General features: G+C 42.9%; 1 long non-coding RNA gene across 1 annotated transcript in view; it reads left to right on the top strand.

Moving 5' to 3' along the window:
• Positions 1-26,107, top strand: part of LOC146348056 (uncharacterized) — a 66,833-nt gene extending 40,726 nt beyond the window's left edge. Inside the window, exons 3-4 of the long non-coding RNA XR_014790512.1 lie at positions 19,311-19,355; positions 25,414-26,107. This is a non-coding gene — a long non-coding RNA (uncharacterized LOC146348056). The remainder of the gene's footprint in view (positions 1-19,310; positions 19,356-25,413) is intronic.
• The last annotated feature ends 407 nt before the right edge of the window (positions 26,108-26,514 follow it).

Genomic DNA, 26,514 nt, shown 5'->3' with positions numbered 1-26,514 from the left:
CCTTAATTGATCAGGCATCTCATCCCACCCATGCTTACAAGCGGCTAGAGTATACACATCTCTTAATATTTCACTGGCTTTCAAATCTGAGCATCAGTACCTGCTGCTTTAAAGACTGTACGTTTAATCTGCCCTTTTACCAGTCTCAGGGCTTCTTCACAAGGAGCTTTTATTCTGCTATTGAGATTGCTCACTCACAGAAGTTTGTGAGTCTTTTAGATGATGTTGTCAACCTCCAGGGTGCCTCCCGCACTAAATGACCTTTATTCCATTTGTAAAAAGATTGGAAATAATGAGCTATCAAATTACAGCACCTGAGTTCTGCTTGAGTTCCCTCCACGAAAAGAGGAAAACCCATAATAAGAGGAGCTAGACCACAGTGCCACCTAGCGGCTGTGTAATGAAACATATGGAAGACTCAGATAAGGGGGGAAAGGAGGAGGGAAAGGACGAGCCTGTAAAGGGAGTCCGTCGTGATCCTGCATTTAAAACAGAAGCAGAAGGCCCCGTTTTAAATGCGGGATTTTAGGCTGGTGTAGAGATGTTCTCAGTAAAAGTAGTGACTAATATATGAAGGAAGATTTCTCATCTGAATAAAAACATAGTATTAGTTTCTTTCTAAGAAACAGGAAAGAAGGCATGACTAGAAAAATACAGCTAAAATATGCAACTGCAATTACAGAATAAAGTAGCCTGTTTTGAGTTTTGCAACATAAAAATAGTTTATTGGAGGTTTAACTTGGGTGGGGAAGGAGTTTGTGTATAGCTAGAGAACTAATGCAAGAGTAATCTTGACTGTATCTGCTCATACAGCTCCTGCAAGGATGTAGAGGAGGGGTGCAGAACCTCTTTCACACTGAGGGCCAAATTCCATTTTGAAGAAGCTTTTGAGGGGCACATTCCAGTGTGGGCAGGAATGGGGCAGGGCCAAAATACAAAAAACACCAGCATGTTTTAGTTCAAAGTTCTTATTGCCAGTAACTAAGCCTCAGGAGATGCATGTCATCCATTTAGAATGGGGAAAAACTGCACAAAAGCTGGGAAACCACCAGTCATGGGGAAGGGGGTGGGGCCATTTGGGGAACCCTGGAGGGCTGGCATGGGAACCCAAGAGAGCCAGATTTGGCCCCAGAGCCTGAGGTTGTACGCCCCTGATACTGCAATTCTATGCACACTTACCTAGGAGTGACTCCCTTTGAACTCTGTTGATCTTCTGAGTAGAATGCATAGGATCAGGTGGTAGTAAAGGTGGTAGTCCTCGTCTGTGTTGCCCAGCTGCCTTTAATTTCAGAGTCCATCTGTTCTGGGAACCAGTAATCCCAACTGGAACAGAGATCCTCAGCCCAAAGTGGTGTATCAGATGGTCATGAACAGGTATTTCTGCTGCTGTTGTGGACCTGACCCTAAATTGATGTATCTCACTCTTTCAGTGGGAAAGGATAATGAAAGTAAGGTCTGCTGTTGCCTATCTCTGCTTTTGGACATCTTAGTTATATGGCCCAAATATTTGGTGTTGAGCAGAGGCTAATCGGCTAGCCTCACTCTTTGCTCAAAGATCTGGCACTCTCAAATTTAAATTTCTTATCCCATATTTTACCTCATCAACAGTATCCCAGGTCATGAGACTGCACACATCCAACCATCCTACCCTATCACTTGTCTCCCTACATACTCCCTCTGCCATGATAGTAGGACTAGGAGCCAAAGTGTCCTGAGAAAGTGCCTGAAGAGAAGCAGTTCTTGGAAACACAAGCTATGCACTGAAACCTAGGGCAGCAACTATTTTGGGTTCTTTTGTAGCAAGCATTGCACAGGTTGTCCCACACTACAGTCTCCGGTGACATAATTTTATGAAGTTTGCAGCAGCAAAGATGACATGGTACCCTGTCCTACACTGGGTCCCTTTTCTGTTTTTCCTAGCTTTGGTGTGCACTAGGGACATGGTTCACACCTCCAATCTGCCGCAACATAAACTGAGCTGCTTCAAAGTGTTCCATTTGAAAAACTGTGAAGGGTGTTTTTTTTTTTAAGTGGTTGATTGAATGCACAAAGCAGCCTGATTTTGCTACTGGTCTCTTTTCTTGTTGCCCCCTCCCCTTTTCCCAAGGCCTATAGGACAGGCAGGGCCAGCCCTACCATTAGGGAGAAGGAAGCAGTTGCCCCAGGTGGCAGATGCTGGGAGATGGCAGCAAGGTGTTAGAGGACAGAGCTTTGTGCAATGTGATCTGCTCCATGCCTCCTAAGTTAGCCTGCTGCCTTCAGGTACAATGCAGGATGCTGTTTTATCATGAGTGTTAAGACAGAATCATCTGCTAGTCCAGTCAGCTTTTGTACATGGAATGGGAAGGGGTACCTTCTTGTCCTTTGCCTCAGGTAGCAAAATGTCTCGGGCTGCCCCTGAGGAAGAGGGTAGTAGGTGGCCATTATTTGCTGGAGATCATAAGTGGCAGCAAGTATGGTCAAGAGAGGTCCCTCTGCCTGCAAATGACAGCCAGGTGTATGCAGCCCCAGAGTTTCCATGAGAACTCCTTTGCAGCCTAAAATGGTTCCTTGCCAAAGAAGAAGTTATGGGCACTTGAAGTCCTCTATGATCCTAGGCCAAAGTGACAGCTTCACAGGGTGCAAGCCCTCAGTTCAAGTCAGGCAAGCTCAAAGGGGCCTTTACCCAACTCCAATTGGGCCATCTTATTTCAAAGGGCAGAGTCTGGATTTTGGACTCCCCTTCTCAAACACTCACCTCACCCTTTGTCAGTGTATGCAGGATTTCAGCCTACATTTATTTCTTTACGTCAGGGGTGCACAATGTTTTTGGGCCCAAGGGCCACATGTGATGCTGACTTGGGGTTTAGGGGATGCACGCGCGCACACACACACACACACACACATACATATATATACACATGCATGCACACAGTCATGCACTCCCCCCCCCCCCAGGTATCCTGATACAGATCACTGTTTTCTCACTGCTAGCAACCATGGGGAAAGAGTGATCTGTATGGGGATACTGGTGATTGTGGGGGATTCGGTGTTCTCTGTGGATTGGGGAGAGGGGGAGTTGAGGCCTTGGGGGCTATGTGCAGCCCCTGGACTGGAGGCTGTACACCCCACCTTACATGGAGGAATCTTTATCTTCACTGTTTATGGTGCAAAAGAAGTGTCATATCACACATTCGCTAGTGACAACAACCATGAGATTTGTCTTGTAAATCAATGGTAATGTCCCATTTCTATGACCCCTGCTACGTGGCTCAACATCCTTTGTTCACAGGAGTGGTCCAGTGATCAGGACGTTCACTGGAGCTGTCCAGTCAGGAGCACAGCAAACATGAGGTGTTGCTTCAGCCCTGGCACTGCTTCTCCACCCCTAGCTAGCCTGTTATCAGGGCCCTGATCTGGAGCCTGTGAGGAATGTACTCATTCTTCCTCATGAGTAGGGATCAAGGACAGTTGACCTCATGCTGCCAGGGCCAGACAGGCACTGTGCCTCCGGTGGTGGGCGTTCATTCAGACACACTGCTGTCTCTGTTCACAGGAGCTGGTGTGTCAACAGCAGGGGTATGTGAGACTAGTCAGAATGCTTTGGTTCCTCCAAACCTAAGGCCTCCTCAAGCAGGGTACCTCCAGGCTGGTGGTCTCGGGAGGGTCATTGGTGTCCACTGACTCCCCTTGAACCCTGTAAGTATTAGGGCCAGCAATAGGCTCTTCCTCTTCTCTGAGGACTTGTCCAGTTCTTGGCTGGTCCTGCCAGGAAGGTGGTGGGACATAACAGATAAAATGTGGCCCATTTGTTTTTCATCTTTACTGCATCATGGCAGTGAAGCATGTGTGTGTCTGTTTCTTTTAATATGAACTCATTTGTACAAACACCTCCTTGTACACGGTACTTTGTACACAGTTCTCTTTCACTCATTATATGGCTGCTCATGAATATTTGCTCAGACGCCTTTAATTGTTTCAAACTCTTATGTAACTTCATTGAACAAGCTGCACAGTGAATCTATACTAGCTTGCAACATCCCTGCTCTTATGTCTTTAACCTTCGCTTCCTTCTCTTAAATTGACAGACATGCTTTCTAGAACATTTCTATATATTATGTCCAGCAATTAACTGTATAATTTACATAATCACTATGGAGATGGTGAGGCACAACACATTGTGTAAGCAATTATTTTTTTAAAAAAGCAAACTTTTTGAATTTTCAACCTCAGCATGAGTCGTACATTGAATATTCAGGGTCATTTTCTGATTAAACTAAAGCTGAGGATGATGCATGGGTGGGAAAAAGATGTGTTTTTCTTGCTCCATTGATACAATGTACAGAAAAATCTAGTCAGTATGGTCCCCACATCCATAGCCTCTCCACAGCATTCCATAGTCCATCTGAGACTTTATAGAATATGACAAGCAAAGGTAGCCAGATTGGTCGATAAGAAAAAACTCCAAAATCCACAGTTGGGAAATATCTTTATTAGGGCCAACCAAAATGTCACAGAATAATGAGCAGGTTTTGGAATTCTCCAGAACTGTTCATGGTACCCAAAGCAAGGGGTTGTGGGGAGAGTGGATTTTGGAGGGTTTTTTTAAAAAATGGATGAACATGGCTACCTTTGCTATGATTAATGTAAACCAGCATGAAGCTCTTAGCAAAAGAGTAGTGTAGTGGCTAGAGTGTTGGACTGGGAGATGGGAGATCCGGGTTCTTGTCCCCACTTGGTCATGGAGGCTCACTGGGTGTCTTTGGGCCAGTCACAGACTCTCAGCCCAACCTACCTCACAGAGTTGTTGTTGTGAGGATAAAATGGAGAGGAGGATTATGTATGCTGCCTTGGGTTCCTTAAGGAGGAAAAAGTGTGGGATATAAATGTAAATAAACAAACAAACAAACAAACTGTCTCATTAGCTTGGATTAATCAGAGAAATGCTACATCCCACCCCACTGCCTTTTAGCACTTACTTCCTCCTTAGAATTGCCTGATCACAATGCTTCAGCAGAGGTGGAAGGCACCACTGGAAGAATTCACCCTTCTGTGCAACTCATAAAGGCACAGGAGCCAATTCAGAATACTGGCGAAGACTCACAACACAGCTTTCTTCCTTCTCAGGGACAGCCTTTTCCCTTGCATTGTAGGGCAGCATAGCCTTTGACTCCACCATCACCTCCACTTTCTCCTGATCACTAGACCCGGTAAAATCAAACTGCAGACAACCTTTATGTGTGACACCAAAACATTGCAGAACTTTAACTTGATGCCGCTGAGCGGATTCCAGTCACAGCAAGTCATTTAGCACTTCATAGAAAATGCAGTGGAAATCTTAGCACACTATGAAGAAAAGAAGTATTCCCTAGCAGGATAACCACTTTGGGATTGTGGACAATGGGTTATGAGTTTCTGCTCTGAAAATACTCAGCATTGTATCTTTCCAGTCATGCATCAAGTTTGCCCATGTCGGCATACAGAAATTGCTGCCACGGACTGGTGCAGCTGCATGTTTAGTCCACCAAGTGTAGCTAATCCCAGATGATTTTAGAGAAAATCTCATCTCCCCAGCAGTGGGACAAGGTTGTGCTGGGCAGGCTACAGAGTAGGAAAATTGGGTAGGGCTGGCCTCATGCATCAATGTTTTGTAGGTTCAATGCTCTAATAATAAATGTGAATCACGTAGTAACTGCTTACGGTTTTGAAGTAAAAGATAAAAAGACTTGCCTGATTTCAGAGTCTTCTAGCTAATAATTCTGTGTCGATACCAAGTATTTGTAAACTTACAATTTCTTTGATGACACCTCGTTCCTGGAATACGGCATGGGATATGTTACCTGCAGATCCATGGTCAAGCTAAAAACAAAAACCCTGTATCATAATATGCCTAGGCAAGGACCAATCTGTCACACCACTCATTCATGTTCCTGAACAGATTATGCCCTGGACACAGAAAACTAAGTTTCAGATGTGCATAGAGATGTGTGTCCTCCTGACCAAAGGTGCACAATAAGGGTCTAGTACCAGGATCCAAAAGAAAGGCAGTGCCTCCCCCATATTGCCTAGTAGTAAGTATGTTGCACCGGGAAAGTACAGAAGGGTCTGGCCCTGCACCATCGTAGCTACAGAAGATTAGGCTGTCTTTTGAAGATAGTATTTCATATTTATGTTGCAGTGACAGGCTTTGGCAGTGGACTGTACATGGTAATTGTGGTTTTTTCTACACAACACTCTTAATGCACTGTATCTACTTTCAGTTTTTTGACAGAATTAAGTACTGCATTTCCCCTGCTCTACAAAAACTTGTCAAAAGAGCTCTTTAGACACAGAAGTGAAACTGGAGCATCACAACATCATCTAAAGAACCTGCAAGCAACCATGAGTAGGGAATGATGAGCACACAATAAATGCCTCATGTAGAAAAGCACACAGTGTGGTCTTTTCCACAGAATGTTAGTAAACACCCATTGGCAATATACTGAATACCGCAAGTCCCAGGTTATCCATAGCCATTGTGTGTGTTTCATATAATCAAACGTCAAAGTAGCCCTGTGCAAATACTGTTCTTCTTGATGGCTACATCTTTGGAATGTCACAATGACCTAAAGCAGGGGTGGGGAGACTATCTTGGCCTGAAGGTCACATTTGTGTTGGGAAGAGATGTTGGGGGCTACATGTCAGCAGTATGCAGGGCCACAGCCCAAAGACAATGATGACATCTACTCCCCCCACACACTTTATTTGCGCGTGCGCGCACCCCCCCCATTTGTGTACATGCATATTCCAATCTGATGACTGCTAGGCTATCTGGATCATAGAATCATAGAATAGTAGGGTTGGAAGGGGCCTATAAGACTGTCAAGTCCACTCCCCTGCTCAATGCAGGAATCTAACAAAGCATCCCTGACGGATGGCTGTCCAGCTTCATCTTGAATGCGTCCAGTGTGGGATAGCCCACTACCTCCCTAGGTAAATGATGGTGAACCATACATCCATTCTGGGAGACTATGACTAGAACAGAAGTCCATTTTCCAGGCTCAGAAACGGCATTCATTTGTTTAATGGTACTACAGTACAGGGGCGTTGCTAGGTTCTTCAAAGACTGGGGCACAGACCCATAACACAAATTTGCATTTCCATAACACCCACACACATGAGTCTAAGCACACATCTAATGTGTGTGTGTGTGTGTGTGTGTGTGTGTAGAGTGTGTATAGATTACATACATACATAAGAATTGGGTAGGCAGATTTTCTTTTAAAGGGAACTGCCAATAGCATTTTTATTCCTTGGAAGAATTGGATAAGAATTTCAGGATTCATTGCCCCATCAGAAGAGATCAAGCCTGCCAAATTTCAGAATGATAGCCACAAGGGTTTTTGTGCAACGGTGGCCTTGACATTTTGAGGTCTCCAAAAGAGGACATACTTATCTCCCTATGTTCCTTGTGGACCATTGTTCTGAAAATTACAGGCAGCTTAGAGTTGTCCCTAAGTAAGTAACCAGCAAAGTTGCAGAAGGATAGGTGCAGCAGTTCATGTAGAAGGGGAGTTCTCCAATTTGGGGGAGGGAGTGATTTGCTTTCCTTTCCATTCAGCCCTTCCCCAATAGTTTTTGGGTAAATTTGTATGAAAATGCACAGGTCATTAGAGGTGTCCCCTAGGCAATAAACCTGCAAAGTTTCTGAAGGATATACATGCATTCTAATTTAGAATGACTAGAATTTATTTACATTTCACCAATGTTAGCAGCAGGGGAACATGGGTGGGAAGGTGCTATTGCACTCGTGTCCTGCTTGTGGGTTTCCTATGGGCATCTGGTTGGCCACTGTGTGAACAGAACACTGGACTAGATAGACCTTGGTCTGATGTAGCATGGCTCTTCTTATGTTCTTAAATAGACTGTGCCTTTGAGCATGTGCAGAATGTTTTTCTTTCACCACTGAGCACTTACATTCTCCCCCTACCAATTCTATTCCCCTCTATACAACCATCCCTCCTCATCCTACCATCCTCCAGCAACTCTTCATAAAAACAGATGTCTTGTTTTGTGCAACACTCCTCTACCTCCTCCTTGTTATGCACAACCTCTCATTGCATCTTCTTCCCCATAACTTCATTTGTGCCAAGACTTCACGAGGATTCAGCCAATAAGTCTGTTTTCAAAACTAGGGCTAAGTTATCGAGAAACTCTGAGCATGCACTAAGTGCCTTTCCATCACCACTGAAGCTAGAGTTCATGCAACCTCCCCTCCCCCAAATGACAAAACATGCACAGGACTGAGCTGAAAGGGTAGTCAATTCATTAGACGGAATTGGGTAGGCACTGTATTAAGCTTGCAGTACCATGCTCACAACTCAGGACTTATTTCTGAGTAAACATGCAGAACATCAAGGTGCAAACCTCCCTGCGAAAGTAACTTGTGCTGGAATCCTATGCACACTTTCCTGAGGGTAAGCCTCATTAAACATAATGGGACTTCTCAGTAGGCGTACATAAAAAAAAAAGGTAAAGGTGTCCCCAACCAGTGGTGTCCGACTCTAGGGTGCGGTGCTCATCCCCATTTCTAAGCCGAAGAGCCAGCGCTGTCCGAAGACGCTTCCGTGGTCATGTGGCCGGCATGACTGAACACCGAGGTGCACGGAACGCTGTTACCTTTCCCGCCAAGGCGGTACCTATTTATCTACTTGCAATTTCTTGCTTTCGAACTGCTAGGTTGGCAGAAGCTGGGACTGAAGACGGGAGCTCACTCCGTCACGCAGCACTCGGGTCTCGAACTGCTGACCTGCCGACCTTCCAGTCTGCAGTTCAGCGTCTTAACCACTAAGCATAGGATTGCATAAATTAGCAATATTTATCTCCCCTCCATGTAAAAAACAAATCCCGAACTCCTACTTTTTTTTAATAAAAGCTTTCTGTTCATAGGAACATAGGAACCTGCCTTATACTGAGTCAGGCCCTGGGTCCATCTAGCCCAGAATTGTTGACACTGACTGGCAGCAGCAGCTCTCCAAAGTTTCAGGATTCTTTCGTAGCCCTACCTGGAGATGCTGGGGATTGAAGCTCGGACCTTCTGCATGCCAAGCATGTGCTCTACCGCTGAGCTACAGCCCTTCCTATTGCTGAATAATGGCAACTGACAAACAAAACAGTCCCAGATTTGTTTCTCTGCAACCATGTGAACCCACTTTTCTCAAAGACTTGAGTGAGAAGGAGAAAAACTAACCCTCTTGTCTGTTCGTATAAAATCAAATACAGTTCAGAACTTCTCTTGCCCACTGAAGAGAATTCTCTTTAAGGATTCCCCAAGATATGCTCTGGGTGGAATAAAGAAGAGAAAGGAAGTAAGAACAGGATAGGGGAGGGGAGGGAAGAAGAAAAGAAGAATGGTGATTGGAAATGTGCATGGGGGTGGGGGGCAGAGAAAATTCCCTAAGCCAAGTGGCTCCTTTCAGAAAGGTAGTACTTCAGAGGAATTCAGGAGGCTGTGCAGAGTTTGCAACTTTATGAGATGTGGTGGCTGAGGGCTTTTTCTAGCTTTTTTAAAACTGTAGAACCTATTTAAAAGCCTCAGTAGTTTCTCGATCAAAATGCCACATAGTCCTAACTTTCCCTTTAGGATTGTTTGAATCCTACAGCTATTTAGGACAAATTAAAGTGGAGGGGGAGAAAGAATTTTGTGGAGGTTGACTGGATCCTTTGCTGTACTGAAGCTACTAAACTTCTGCAGAAGCCAAAGGTTCCAGTTCGAGGCAGTAAAATCAGGTGCTGTGTGAAATACCAGTATTTCACATGGAGCTCTTTCTTCCCTTCCTTCTCCCTCTTCAAAATTTCATTGCAGGCAACCTCCCAACAGTGGGCATGTAAGAGCAGAAAAGAAAAGTAGGGGAGAGAGGTTTTTTGCACCTCAAAAAAATCCTACACCAGAGATTAGGGATAGTGACCTTCTAATGGTCACCTTAAACACCTTCTGACTTGGATCTCTAATCTCCTGGGTGACTTGACAGTTTTTACCTTTTGTTTTAGACTTTGAGAAAAGGAAACTTTATGCATGGCTAGCGCAAAAGCCACCGGACCTAACTGTCTGAACTTTGGCAGGCTCAGTCATCTCTATAGGGGCTGCCAGGTCCCCAAATTCCATGCACATATGTGGAAGCACTACACACACACACACACACACACACACGTACGTGTGTGTGTGTGTGTGTGTGTGTGTATATATATATATATATATATATATATCTTTGCTTTGACGCATCTTCTTGAAAAAAGCAAACTTTACAAGCAAACTTTACCTGTGATTAGCACAAACATGACTGGACATAACTGCCTGAAATTTGGCAGTTTCCATCAGCTCCATGAGGGCTGCCAGATTTCCAAATTTCATTCACTTATGTGGAAGCACAAAAAAAAATAGCTCTTTGCTTTGACAGATTTTCCTGGAAATAGCAAATATTACTAGCACAAAAGCCACTCAACCTAACTGCCTGAAATTGGGTATATTCAATCAGCTCCATGGGGGCTACCAAGCCTCCAAATTGCATATATTTATCATACAAACTAAAAAGGTTATGGCTGTTTTTGTTTTCTAATGCAAGTCAATGGGAAAATGTTTTTTTTTAAATGGCAATTAGGACAGCTCACAAAGATCCGGGGCCCATGCCCAGGTGGGCCCTTCTTAAATGATGCCCTTGCTACAGTATTTTGACTTTTATTTCCCACCCAATTGCATTACAGCATTTGTTTGTTGCTTTGGCCAGCATAGCTCCAATTCTTTACAAAGCTGTCCCGCTGATGTCCACCCATGTGCACTAAGCACCTGCTTGGCCTTCCGCCTTGTGAACGTATTCTTGCATTATTCATATCCTTTGCCATGCAAATGGGAGAATTATCTAAATATGTAAAAAAACATGCCAGCTTTCTAAGTCTGTCCTCCTTCATCTATCCTGGCTCATGGTTATTGGATGTTGGTGAACTTGGCTGCTTAGTAACTGCAAAATGTGCCCTTCTATTTTCCCCAGGTTATATATTTCCCTGTTGGATGTCAGCTCATGACATCCGATTATGTCATGTACGATTATGATGGTACTCAAGGCAGTTCTTGGGGATTGATTTATGGAGCATTTTCTCAGATGGCAGAAAGAATAAGGACTATGGGTGAAGCTACAAAGCTTTTAAGTCTTCACTGCTGGTATCATTTGTTGAGCAGTGAGGGACAACTGGAGGAATTTCCAGCTTAGAAAATTCTCGACATGTTGTAATTTTCATTCAGAGTTACATTTGTTTTTCATTGTTACTCTAGAGAAGGCTCAGGGGGCTCAATTCAATTCTTAAAAGACCCCCTGCCCCCCATGCTATGGTCCCAATCCAGATTGGGGGCCCTGTACCTACTGTACAGTAAAAAGAAAGAAAGGAAGGAAGGAAGGAAGGAAGGAGATTGGGAACATTTCTACATGAAGCTTTTATTGCACGCTTGTGATTGGTCACTCATGGAAGTCCTTTACATGACACCATCAACCTCCAGAGCTTTCTGACCTTTATCCTGGTTTTAAAAAGATTGGGGATAATGCAGTAATAAATGTCAATCCACTTTAATGGCCATGTGAAATTGTGTAGTTCCACTATATCTCTGCTATATCACAGCACCATCTAGTGGCTATATAATGAAACCTGTAGAATTTGCAGACAATGGAAGTCCCAGAAAAAAAGCCCATGTCAGCTCATGTAAGGAGCCAATCTTAATCCTGCAAGGAATCCAGAAGCAAACACCCCAGTAAGTTGCAGGATAAAACCCTGCTGTGGAGAAGCCTGTAGCTGCTAGATATGGATTTAACGTAATGTCTCTTTTGACCCTGTGAAGTTTGGAAAGCACCTACCCTCCTACTTATATATTCTGGATGATGCTTCCCTAAGATAATGGGTAGAAACTCCATCCCCACTTCTCTAACAACTTCTCACAAGCTCTTATGGCATGCAGTCAACACCTGACCAAAGGGAGAGAAAATGAAAGCAGTTCATGGTGAAAAGGTAGTGGCTGGGAAGCTCCCCTTGCAAGGAGCTTTGGCAAAGTCAGGGGGTAGAGAGTGTGGTTTGGATGTACTGCTGTCTCCCATAGCCACTGGGAAAAGGAGCTTAGTCCTTTTTTCTGGAGATGAATGTGGACAACAGAAGTCTTTATTACAGCAAGAGGATACAATCTGAATGAGCCTCAAATGCCCAAATAGGATAATTTGCATTTTAATGCTGATGCTTTTCTGGGAGGAAAGCTTTTGGCCTGGCTATAAGCTAAAAAAAAGGTCAAGAAATGGGGAGACTGATAGAGAGTGCCCTTAAAGTCTTTGCATAATCTATAGGGTGTTTGGATGTGGATGCTTGGTCAGATAAACTCAAAGATTCTACAGCTTCTTGCTTCCAAGAGTGAGGCTTTCTGATCGTGTCCATTTTGCCTTAAACCCTTAAAAATTGTGTGTGTGTGTGTGCGTGTGCGCGCGCGCGTGTACATGCGCATGTTCATTTAACTTTCTCTAAGCTACGAAGTTGTTTTTTTTAAAAAAAACCTAGATAAGAATATAAGGGGATGTGATATGGTATAACTTCTAAATAACAAGTCAATTTAGAACTCTGTGACATCTACATTACAACTTTAAACTGGTTTCAAACTGGTTTATCTAAAGGGATCCTGCAGTTTCATGAGGGTACTGAGAATTCTTTGCTAGAGACCCCTATCCCCTGCCCAAGCAGCCCCTCTTCCTAGAGCTACAATTCCCAGAATTCCTGTATTTGGTAGCCGTAATAACTAAAAATAGGTTTGAAACCAGTTTAAAGTTGTAATGTAGATTGCCCCTGTGTGTTAACCCTCTTATTTTTAAGCACAGTCTAGTCTGGGTGTTGACTAAGTTCTGAATCCAGCTGAAGGTTGCCTGACCATCACTACAATGATGTGGCACAAATTAGGGGGGAAAGTTTTAGCATTTTTACACCTCTTTGAGAGTCACTTATGACCCTAAAAGGATAGAGAAATTCATGGTATTTCTAGCAGCCAGGATACCTAGTTGCAAGGGTGAGTAGTAACCTATGGCTCTCCAGATGTTGTTAGATCACAACCCTTATCCCTAACCATTAACCACACTTGCTCAGGCCAATGGGAGTTATAATCCAACAACATCTGGAGAGCCAGAGGTTGCTCACGCCTGCCTAAATGGAACCGTCATGTGCTGATGCAGTATACAAGATGCTGGAACAAACTTATAGGTGGCTTTTCTTTCATGTCCTGCTTCTGAGCTTTCCAATGGCATTTGACTGGCCCCAGCTGGAAACAGAATGTTGAACTAAATGCACCTTTGCTTGATCCAGCAGGGTTCTTCTTAGGTTCTTATAATCAACCATTATGAAAATGTGGGATAGCTCTAGTATAAATCTGAATACCTGCTGTTCAACTTACAGTATCAAATTGCAATATATAATACTCTATGACATTGACTGTACTTTAAATAGAAGAAATGTGACTACCAAGTTAGGTTTTTCCCCAAAGCCTTGACTTTCACAACAATCTAAGGATAATATATCAATCTGTGCAGAGAAAAGGGATGAAAATGAAACCCATCTGGAGAAAACAACACAACTTCAGTCATTATTGTCAAATCAATTCCTACTGTTGCTTAATCATGAGTAATCAGAAATCAAATACTTCAGCAATCGCTTTAAGAGCATGGAAAAATCAGAGAGTTAGAAATAAAAAAGCGGATGACAAACACTTGCTGGAGGAAACTGCTGTTAATAAATGGGAAGAAGAGGAAAAGAAAAAACAAGAGGAAATATGATTCAATAGCACACCCATGGGGCAGAACCAAATTTACTGACAAAATGGTGTTAAGATCCAGCAAGTGGCAGAGGTTTCATCAGAAGCAAGTGTAGAACCTGCATGAACAAGATAATTAGGCTTGGATATATAGAAAACAGAAGGGATTGGAGTCCTTGCACATCTTCCTGCAGAAAAGTCAAGGCTCCTGGGCTCCATTGCAAAGCAGACAGGAGAAGAGATTGCATGTATACTGCAGGCCAGGAAAGGTAACACAAAGTCCAAGGGGTGACCAACATGGTTAACGAGCAGTCTCAAGGAAGCTATTGGAGAAAAGAAGGCTTCCTATAGAAACTGGAAGTCTTGCCAAAATGAGAACACAAAGCAGCTGTCTCCAACTTGGTGTCTGTCGGATGTTTTGGACTACAACTTCCAGCATTCATAACCATTGGTCATGCTTGCTGGGCTCATGGGAGGTGAATGTCTAAATCAGCAGGTTGAGGAAAGCTAACACAAAGGAAAACAAACAAAATTTAAGCAGATGATAAAGGATACAAAAAAGGATTTTGAGGAGCATTTTGCCAATAACATTAGGACCAAGAATATTTAAAATCTTTAAATACTTCAGAAGCAGGAAATTGGCAAGGGAGGTGGTTGGACCACTGAATGACAAAGGAGTTAAAGGAGTACTAAAGGAGGATAAGGAGATGGCAGAAAAGTGGAATGTATTCTTTGCATTTGTCTTCGCTACAGAAGATGTAGAACATATACCTCTGCTTGAACAGATATTTTCAGAAAGGGAGTCTAAGGAACTGAGGCACATAATAGTGATAAGAGCTGAAGTTCTAGATCTTATTGACAAATTTGAAAAACAAAAACAAATCACCAGGCCCTCTTGGTATCCATTTGAGAGTTCTTAAGGAATTCATGTGTGAAACAGCTGATCTTCTAATGATAATATGTAACACGTCCATAAGATTAGCTTCTGTACTGAGAACTAGAAAGTGGCCAATGTAAGGGGTGAGCAGGTGTGCATGATAAAGATGTATAAAATGATTTATGGTGTGGAGAAAGCAGACAGGGAGAAGTTTTTCTCTTTCTTTCATAATGCTAGAACCCAGGGTCATCAATTGAAGTTGAATGGTGGGAGATTCAGGACAGATAAAAGGTAGTCCTTCTGGTTAAACTATGGAATTTGCTATGACAAGATGCATTGCTGGCTACCAACTCGGAAAGCTTTAACGGGGGATTAGACAAATTCACGGGGAGTAAGGCTCTTAATGAGTGCTAGTCATGATGGCTATATATTACTATATATCCCATATCAGAGGCAGTATGCCTCCTGATACTTCTGGGGAACAGGAACCAGATGATACTATTGCACTCATGTCCTGCTTGACAGCTTCCCACAGGCATCTCACTGTCCACAGAATGCTGGACTGGCTAGGCCTTTGGTCTGATCCAGCACAGCTCTTCTTATCTTCTTATCTGGTGTTCAGGCTGTACCAATCATCTCCCACTTTCACCCAAATCAACCCTGCTGTTTCTCATCAATCTGAGCAACACATCTTAGGGCAGTTACATGGCTGTTCTTTATTGCATAAAATGCACCTTCTCTCTACATCCCCACCTGCTTTCTTCTACTCATCCAGCCCCGCTTTGCCAAATGTCAAACTACATGTGACATGAGAGTTCTGTGATTAGAAAAAGACAACAGGAGTTCCAGTCAGGGAACTCCTATGTCACAAGTTGCTTGACCTTAAAGTCCGCAACACTAAGAACCTAACAGATCTGGACGATCTATCACTTATGAGCCACCACTTGTGGCTGTAAAAATCTGAGCTGATTTTTCTCCCTCTTGTTTGGAACACTTCTGTCACCTTCTGTTTTCTAGTGTCAGGCAAGCCATTAAATACTATTTATTGAGTTTGGCTGAGCCTGAGCCTCTGTAGATGATGTAGTATAAGTGTGAATAATTGGATGTACATAGCTGTAATAATTCTGCAGATTCTTCAGTTATGCACAGTTCCCACAACATTTCCATCCATAGACATTAGGAAGCTGCCTTATACCAAGTCACATCATTGGTCCATCTAGTCCAGTATTGTCGACACTGACTGGCAGCGGCTCTCCAAGGTTTCAGAGGACTTTCTGAGCCCTCCCTGGAGATGCTGGGGATTGAACCTGGTACCTTTTGCATGCAAAGCATGTGTTCTGCCACTAAGCTACAGAGCATCTCTACACCAGCCTAAAACCCCACATTTAAAATGGTGCTTTCTGCTTCCATTTTAAATGCAGGATCATGACAGACTCCCTTTACACATTCTTCCTCCCCCCCCCCTTTCCCCCCTTATCTGAGTCTTCCATATGTTTCATTATACAGCCACTAGATGGTGCTGTGGTCTAGCCCTTCTTATTGCCCCTTTTCCTTTTTCACAAGGAAATTCAAGTGGAACTCAAGTGCTGTAATTTGATAGCTCATTATCTCCAATCTTTTAAAAAATGGAATAAAGGTCATTCAGTGCGAGAGATGCCTTGGAGGTTGACGATGACATCTAAAGGACCCGCAAACCTCCGTGAGTCTCAATAGCAGGATAAAAGCTCTGTGTGAAGAAGCCTGCAGTCACTCTTTACCAGTGTGATTTTCTATATTGAGGAAACTTCATGAACTCATGCTTTTCCTGGCATTGCTAGCCACACAATGGCAAAATATAATACAAAACATGCATACACGTAAAATGAGATGCCACTGCAGCATTTTGACAGTAGATAATTTCACATTCTTTAATGAATATACTATAGATAAACACAGTTAAAAATATGAGTTTCTCATGATAAATTGTTTAGTTTTAAAATGCATATAAAAAAATGGAAACGTGTGCCCCTTTTCACCTAGGCTGCATTAGCTTGGATTGGCTATAGTAAATATTCTGAATCTCGAAAAAAGCATTTTGAATTTCTGAGGCCAAAGTGGTAATTGGCATCCTGAAGGGAGATGTAGAAATAATTGCTTCATAATGGTTGAGAAGCCATTCTGTGTACATAGCAGTTGCAGGGTGACAGGAGAAGGTCTCCAAGCAACATTGTGAATGTGTTCCAAGAACAATTGGCCATTATGCACAGGAAGCTCTCAGGGTTTTGTCAGTTCTCAAATCAAGCATTTCAAATGTATTCCAGGCTCTTCAAGGCCTTGCAATGTGGTGCCGTTACCTGATGCATTTCCTAAGCATTGCATAGGTGAGGCCATAAGAAGGCCCTGTTGGACCAGGCCAAAGGCCTATCTAGTCCAGCATCCTATTTCACACTGTAGCTAACCAGATAACTTAAACATGGTCCCAGGGCATGGTCTGAAGACAAATGAGGCAGCCACTTTTCTGAAGCTAAATAGGTCTAGGTCTGGTCAGTGCTTGGAGGGTAGACCACCTGGGAATCTAATGTTCCACGATGGAAGCATGGCAGGATATAAATGTAATAACAACAACAATAAGGATGAGTTCTTTGCAGGAAAAATCAAGAGGTGTGTCGCATCCCTCTCTTTCCTTTGCTTTATACCACAGCAAGCATTGTGTGGGTCTGTGCACCTGTTTCTCCCTGATGTGGCGAGGACCTCTTGAAAGGGCCTCCGTACCTTATATGGGTTATTCGTTCAACCCAGCTTTGGAGCCTGGGAAATTTCCTTTCAAGATTGAAACTCATAAAAAGGGGGCTGGAGAAGGGCTGCGAAGACTGCCTGCAGTGTTGGCAATAGCTACATTTTTGTGAACCGCCCAGAGAGCTTTGGCTATTGGGTGGTATAGAAATAAATAAATAAATAAATAAACAAATTCAGTGATGGGTGGACAGCCAGCAAACAGTGATTAACATGTGGTGCTAATCATGCAGGCATTGAGGGGGTTACACACAGCCTCAGGTTGCTGGATGGATCACTGGGAGCTAGAGGCAAGGCTGAGGCCTGACTCAGACAGCAAGTCAGATATTGGTCAGAAACCCAGTGCGGGCTAAGATACTGCTGTGCTGTGGGGAGATGTTGTGTTCTTGGTTTCACATCTCTGGATGAGACTAGATTCCATTTAAAGGGGGTCATTCTCTGTTTATGAGGCACATACTCATGCTGGTGAGTCTACTGATATATGTAAAAAACTGGAGAGCATCCACTACAAGCACACAACAAAGAAAGTATACATCTTAGGATGCTGGGAAAATGAGTGCTTTATTCCAAGATAAGACAAATGCATTTCAACCCTGTTTTATTTGGTGCCTTCTTCAGGGGTTTACTGTCCAGTTATTGAATTCATGAGTTACATCTATCAGAGATCTCTGTGGGCTGTTTTAATATGACCCCTGAAGAAGGCCCAAAGAAAACAGGGCTGAAGCACGTTGGGCTTATCTTGGAATAAAGCATTCATTTTTCCAGCATCCTGAGACGTGTTCCCTCTTTGTTTTGGGTCTACTGATGTACCCACTGCCAGATTTTGTGGTAAAGAAAGGATAACAGGAGCTGAGGGAATTTTGGAAGGACTTTCTTGGGAGGAACCTGAATCTGAGAACACTGGCACAGAAAGAGTTTGGGAAGTAAGGGAAAGGTGACAAAGGGAATATAGTCCCTAGTGTTCTTCCTCACAATATTTTCACTTTTCTGGTAACGATTTTTCAATGGTGTCATCTTGAATATCAAGAGAGAACATTTTCCCCTTTCCAAAGGCCTCTTATCCCAGGATTCATCTGGTCCAGAAATGTCTGAACTGAGGTCCTTAGCCACTACAGAAACTAGCCATACTTTGCTCTGAGGAAACAATCCAGAAAAAAAGAAGCAAAGCAGTGGGGCACAAAATATACGCTGGGTGAGGGAGCAGTGAGGTGAATATTCCTACTCCAAAATGCGGGGTGGGGGGAGGATTAAAAATCTGAGTGAAAGTTTCATTTCTGCTTTTCTGATCTATTCACACCTGTCTTGAGGATACATTTTTTTTGGTCATAAATCTAGTGATTCTTATCACTGATGTGTCTGAAATATTGCTTTCTTTGGAATGTAATTCCAAAATGCAAGCTGAACTTCGTCACTTTTACTTTGCATCAGCCCTCTCTGTGTGGTTTGTACTGATGTTCAAGTAGTCTGCACATGAAAATGGAAGTTATATTTGTATGTTGGCATTACGAACCAGCTTTCAGTGCACATTTTGTGACTTCAACAAGAAAAGTAATTATTTGATGCCAATCAGTCATGAAACCAATTTCTGGTGGATTTTTTTTAAAGGGTTATACATTTTTTAAAAAAATTAATATGGACCATAGAGCATCTCCCAAGAAGATGTTTTCTAGATGTATATATCATTTGTTTCAGTCAAACTATTTTTCATTTTGCCATTTCTGAATACATTTCATATTATATACTGCACGAAGATGTGAGTGGGAAAGATCCATAGCTTATGTGTACCAATGATGCATGGAAACTATTAAGCCCTCTCAGGAGTGAAAAGAAATATCATCAGTATCCTTCAGTGTGAAAAATTGGATTTACTTTACTTCCTAGGTAGCCTTGGACACAACAACTGTGAGGTGGCTGCATCCAGATACGGTGCGTGGGGATAGCTGTAGCCATTCTTTCGATGTCATGTTCGTAAGGTGAAATCTAATGCTTCAGAATGCAAGGTGATATCCAGTGGGACACAAGTGCTAGCACAACAGATGTTTCCCTTCCCCTCCTCCCTCTTGCACCCACCCAAAGATCTCACCAGAAGTTAGGGGGACCTCCCAAACATTGTGGTCTGTGTCTCATGGGGCTGCAGTGACGAGAGGGAATTGCTCAACATTAGCCAGAGAAATCATGAGCATGGTTGCACAAGGTCCCTGATTTGGGTGACTCCCCCCCTCCTCCCACATTCTGTCTTAAAACTATGTCTATATGCAGGCTGCAGGCTTCAACCTCAGCCAGCTTCTTCTCCCTCCATCCCACCCCCCACCCTACCCTGGTCTTTATTTACCATCTAGCTTGAACAGGAGTTTTTGAGAACTTGCGAGCTTGCACACTATTTTGTGACATCTTGGTTGGCCGAATAAAGGTATTGCCCTAATATGGATTTTGACATTTTTTCTTATGAAGCAAACAGCTACCTTTTGCTCTTTTGTGTGATTTGGAGAATGCCGAATTCATTCATTTAGCAGTTGGATTCTACTATGTTAGAGGAAGAGGATTTTATACCATCTGAAGATGGCACTTTATTCTCTGAGGGTGCATCTCCTCCAACTACAAGATCAGGAATGTTGTGAGGATAAAATGGTGGTGGTGGTGGTAGAGGAGGAGGAGGAGGAAGAACCATGTATATCACCCTGAGCTTCTTAGAGGAGTTGTTGTTGTTATAATGCATGGAAACAGTCCTGGAAGCAGGGGAGGTAATATAAAGAAGAACAATGGTTAATACCTCATCCCAAGAGATTTGACCTTCTTCTGCCTTGCAAGATAAAGAAATAGCTACACTACTACTCCATAATCTTTCCTCCAGGTATTGGCTTGCATAGATGATGCTATGCACTTGGGTTCTTGAGCTATCTGAGACTAGATTTTGAGAAAGCTGGCTAAGAAACTCAGCTGTGAATTATGAAGTTCCTGGTTTGAATCTTGCCTCTGCCATAAATTCATTAGGTGGCCTTATTTCAACCTCAGCCCCCCCCCCCCCCCCGTCAGGGTTGCCCTTGAGTCCAGCGATTGGCAGAGTAACTCAGAGTCTGAAGAGGAATTGCAAAACGTGTGGGAGGAAATTTCCCAGGCATGGACAGAGATGGATAGGCCTACTCCTCAAGTTTCAAAGGCACAGCTGGATGGAGAGGGCTCCTCTTCTCCCATCCCAGTGAGAGATAGCGAACAGGGACAGCGGGGGATGGTAGAGCCTGAATTCTTAGACACTAGACACAGATGCAGAGACAAAAGAGAAATGGCAGGGGCAGAGCTTAGGCGATCTGCCTGATTGGCCCGGCGGGAACAGATGCACTTAGAGTCCTCACGAGATAGAGGCAGATCCCCTGCTACCCCTTAAGTTAGGACAGCAAGCTCACCTGTTCTTGAGACAGTGGGCAAGCTGTCACGTTTCCCTTTGCCACTGCTGTAAAACTTCAAAAGCCAACTCAAAACACAGACAAGAGACTTCAATTCCAAGGCTTTTAATCCACTTAATTCAATGGGTCATTCAGATGCTAATTGTCAGTGACCCACAGTACACAAAAGAAATACCTTCAGGGAGTTCAAAGGAAAGCTATGAAAGTTGCCCACTGTCTGAAGAACAGGCAAGCTTGCTGTCCTAACTTAAGGGGGGGGGGATCTGCCTCTATCTCGTGAAGACTCTAAGCACAGCTGTTCCCTCAAGGCCAATCAGGCAGATCGCCTAAGCTCTGCCCCTGCCATTTCTCTCTTGTCTTTGCATCTGCATCTAGTGTCTAAGAATTCAGGCTCTACCAACCCCCCCCCCCTCCCTGTTCGCTATCTCTCACAGGGATGGGAGAAGAGCGGCCCTCTCCATCCAGCTGTGCCTTTGAAGCTTGAGGAGTAGGCCTATCCATCTCTGTCCAGGCCTGAGAAATTTCCTCCCCCATGTTTTGCGATTCCTCTTCAGACTCTGAGCTACTCTGTCAATCACTGCGCTCAAGGGCAACCCTGACATCCCATGCGATCTGGTTATAATACTACTCACCTATCTTGCAAGATTGTTTTATGGATTCCAAAAAGATGGTGTTTGTGAAGTGTTTTCAACACTCAAAAATGCTCTACAAATATTTAACAACAACATATTTTGCATAAATTAGTAGGAAAATGTCAACATATGGTTCTTTGGTCACCAGCCTTGACCCTGACTTCTTCCCTCCCCAACTTCAGATTAGGTGAATCTGAATGGGGAATAAAGTTTGAACTGGACTCACAGATCTCTGGAGTTGCTGAGGAGCACCTCTCCCCTTTGATATCCACTCTGGTAGCATGTGTGTATGTTTTGAAACTATGTACAAATATATTTGAGGATTTCCCTTTTTAAGAGCTGCCTCCACTTGCTGATTGGTTGCCCTTTTAAGAAGAACTACATTGACTGCTCTCTAATTTGTGTTTTTTTGGTTTTATTGCACCAGATCCATTGTGCAGTTTCAGTGAATTGCTGCTGAACCTGGATCAATGGAAGCTGCAGTGCTAATCAATGTCTCAAAGCAAATACCTTTTTAAAGCAGAACAATTCCATGCCAGCCTTGTTTACTACTTCCAAGAAGGTTAATCATTCTGCAGGGATTCAACTCATCTATTTTTCTGAAGCAAACTAACCCCTGCAGACATCAGCAAAGCACTCATTGAAATAAATTACTGCAATCTCTGAGCCTGGTCTGTCCCCCTCTCTTAGCAAGTGATCCTAAATACATTGAATGGAAGGACATCTCATTGATTTCAGTGGATTTTACTTCCAAGGAAGTGTTCGAAGGATCACATCTTTAGCCTATTTGCAAAGGCATAACTCTATTGCCTTCATTAGAATAACGCTTGACCTTCACATAATGCAGACCACTGTCTAAAGTAATTTAATTCAATAAACCTCCCAGAGACGGTTGAGCTCTTTACTGGCTTTATTTGTTCCCATCTATTTCCTGATGACTTCAGGGTAGCTTGCTTTTTGGGAACACTTGCTCTGTCTTTGACTTGCCCTGAGAAAATAAGCAAAGAAGGTTTATGAAAGGTTGATGTCTGAGATTTTTCTCTCCCTTTGCAAAGTGTGCATGCCAGTATGATGAATTTAATCAAATGTTGCCTTTGGGTTATTTATCTTTCTTTTGTTATTTGAGAGATAGTGTCTTCTGTTCTGCCCACCAAGCTTATGGAGATATTGCCAAGGGTAAAAGATGATAGTTTTGTAATTTGTTTTTAAGTGATTAGCATGTGTTATATCTAATGTATTCTAGCCTGTTCCTATCCAACTTTGGTAAAGCAGATTTTGTGAGGCATGTTCTGCATATTTGCTGCAGGAGTTAAAATTGGAGAGTAAAGCTCACTCTAGATTGAGGAGTATTCACACATCCCTAGTCAGCATCTGATTTTACTGGACAGTGACTCTGAAGAGGAAGTGGAGGGTGTCACGGGGATCCATCATCAATTCTGCCCCCCCCAACTAAGTCCCATGGCTGCAGCTAGGGATGTTGGAGAACTCCCCAATGGATTCAAATGAGTTCAGATTTCTATACATTCGACTGTGGATTCTGAAGCGGACTGGCTTTTTTCAAGTCATGTGGATTCCACTGACTGTTTTTTTTTTAACTTTTTTTTAAGGTTCCCCTTTAATTACTGTACCTGGATAAGATACTAGAAATGAGAATTTTTGCAATGGTGACTGCAAAACACAGTGGGAGTCCTCAAAATTACAAATAGGTTCTTGGCCAGAAAAGTTCATGTCACTATATGTTGGTTAGATTTCTGGTGCTACAGGACTGCTAATATTTGCTACAACAGACCAATGGCTACCTTGGTTGTTGTTGCATTTCCTCTTCCCAAATTTTTGAGTCTTGCTTGAAAGTGGGAAATGCACATCTGTCCCCCACCCCTTCAGATATAATCTGGAAGCTCTGGGAGAGGAAGTGTGAATCATTCATGCTCCTCCTTCACAATTTCTGGAGAATGTCCAAACTACCCCTCTCATAACTACTCCTCTTAATTCAACGTGACTTCAACAAAAATGTACAAATACATTGCATTTTGCTATAGTAAACTAAAATTATATACGATCTCAACCTGATCATCTTGTCTACACTAAAAAAAGTTCCTAGAAGCAGTTATCCTTCCCTTCTTCAATACACCCTGAGTATGGTATAGTGTACTTCATCACTGTGTTCTTCATGCTGTACAGGCTATCTATCTATCTATCTATCTATCTATCTATCTTCATATACACACTAAAACCATGAACCTGGCCATTATTTCCTTCTTATGTGATAAACTGGCAACCTCCATCTTGTGGCCTGCTTAATTCTGCAAGCGCTGGCTGTTGCAGAACTGGGGAGCATCTGAGTATGTAGATCTCTGAGGAGGAGGGTAGAGTGACATCCTCATGCCATACGAATGGTAGGGGCAGTGATCTGGTGTGATTCCTCTCATACTGAGGATTCTGCCAGAGTTCTGTCTTCCGGAGTTCATGCTGTAGGTAATCCCCATGCCCATTCTTCCTACTTTATGGTTTCCTCAAACGCTTCTCCTGATCATCAGGAGCCTGCCCCTTGGGCCATGACATTGTCCCAAGCACCAGGGATCTTGAGACATGTAGTTTTATCAGGGTTCCTGAGTACTTAGTATGGACATTAGGTGCCCTAGAAATTAATGTTCCATGGTTCCTGGCACCTGGGATAATGCCAGTTCAGATACAAAGAAGAAATAGAGGCCACAAGTGAGTAAATGTTTGGGGGAAAGGAAGGGCAACAAGTAATGTATGGTAGGGACATTGGAGAATTTTGTTTGGTCTGCATTTTTAAGCAGATCAACAGCATTCACACTTCCCAGACTAATACACAGACTGGAATGCAGTTATTCTTCACATAGTGCACTTGTCCAGCTTTTGCAGTGGAATTCTTCGCTCAGAAAATGCACACAAAAATGCATATTTTAGGAGGAAAATGCATACAAAAATGAGTATGTTAGGGGAAATGCATACAAAATGCATACTTCAGTGAAAGATGCATACAAACGTATATATTTAGGGGGAAATGATAACAAAATGCATATTTTAGGGGAAATATATACAATTTAAATGCACACTTTTATGCAGTTTTTGTTAATACATAGGGATGGAAATGGGGCGGAATGAACTTATAACTGAACACATGCAAAACTGACATGGCCTGGAAGTAGACTGATCCATCCAGCCCTAGTGTCTGGGTGAACTTATTATGTGCTGGGTCCAAACTTCAGCAGAGATTTCAGTTTTGCGTATAATGCATATGGGTATGTCTTCAGTTAACCATTTTGCCCACCCCTTAAATTCTGAACTCTGGTGCCATCACTAGTTGTGCATGAAAGCATAAGAAGAATAAAAGCTTCCTGAGCATTTGGAAGAACCATCAGACGCATGGTGGAGTCTGGGAATGGCTGGATCAATATCCAGAATTAATGGAACTGCATCCAATTTCCATTAAAATATATTGGCAGCAGTTGTTGTTGTTCAGTCATTCAGTCGTGTCCGACTCTTCGTGACCCCATGGACCATAGCACGGCAGGCCTTCCTGTCCTGCGTTCTCTCCCGGAGCGTGAGCAGAGTTCACCTTATTTACATTACCAAAGCAGTTAAAATGCTAAAGTAGTTGATGAGTACGTCTGACTAGCAACCATCCATGTCTGTTTTCAGCCTAAACAGATTGCTGTTCTGCCATAGCCTGATATGGGGCTCTGTTCAAGCAGCCGTGTTACCCTCCGGCTAGTCACCCACACTGTTGTCCTTACGGCATTAGATTTACTCTAATTAGCCTGACTAGTAGTCTGAACAAACGAAGATGGAATTTTCAATCTCCCACTAGTAGGTTTTGATCATTGCAACATAGCTGACAAGTTCATTTGTTTGCACATGAAATGACATTTTTATTTACTTTTCACTATGAACTAACAGCACTTTTCTTCAATATTGCAAAAGGAAAACAAGGCACTTCTGGGAGAGAAGCTGGGGCTCCTGAGCAAGCTTTGCACATCTGCCTTGCCTCCATCCTCTTCCTTGCTGTGAACTGAAATTCCAGATGATTCTCCTGATCTCAATGCATGTCTTCGAAGGTGACTAGCAAATAGTGATCAAAGACCTTCCTTCCCAGTAAAACATGGTTAAGGTTCCACCTCCAAAACTTTGCAATGGGATTCACATTTACATATGAAATTTATATTAAAGCATATAAAGTCCTGTTCTACTTAATAATGTTCAGACATATTTTAAACTCCACTCTCTTATGATACACATGCTTATTCTAAGATGATCATCCCCTGCCACCCTACCAAAAGCAGTTAACGTTATCTTGGAAAGGGGGCACGGCCATCTGGGGTTCCCCAGAGGGCCAGATTGGGACCACAGGAGGGCCTGATTGGAACTCCAGGGTCTGGGGTTCCCCATCTCTGGTGTAGGACTATATTGCTAGTCCCCTCTGTTGCTAGTTCCCTCCTACATCAACACATGAGCATTCTGTGTGTGTTTAACACATGAATTGGGCATAATTTGTAATTAAATGGTAAATTCTTTGTCAAGTCACCTTTGATGGACATTGACATCAATGCATTCAACCTGCTCTCCAACTGTATTGATCTGAAGTGATGCTCTTTTAAATAAATCAGTGATGATTTGGAAAATGAATATTCAGCCTTGCTATTTGAAACTGGAAAACCTAAATGTGACAAACATATCAGGAATAGCATAATTCACATAATTTCCCAACATGTAATTGGCAATGTTGCCACAGATTTTTCCTATTTCCATGTTTTTTGGTGAAGTTGTAAAAGGGTCTTCTCTTTTCAATCCATGACCTAAGTCTTCAGAATAAAAAATGACACCATTTTATACCGCTACTTCACCTGGCTCCTGAACAGCACTGCATTCTGTGGGGAGCTTCCAATGGTATGAAAAGTTCCTATAGGACTTTTGATGCTTGCTGAGATAAGCTGTGAGCTGGTCCACTAATAACATAAAAGGTTGCAACTTCAAACTTTTTTTCTGGGTAAAAGGTTAGGGACAGCACGTAGTTCTCATCAGGAT

This window comes from Heloderma suspectum, chromosome 4 (genome assembly GCF_057233095.1).
Source record: "Heloderma suspectum isolate Gila_16-S chromosome 4, 16-S_ref, whole genome shotgun sequence".
Lineage (NCBI taxonomy): Eukaryota > Metazoa > Chordata > Lepidosauria > Squamata > Helodermatidae > Heloderma > Heloderma suspectum.
Note: the sequence above shows the minus strand (reverse complement) of the source record. Positions and strands in the feature narration are given on the sequence as shown.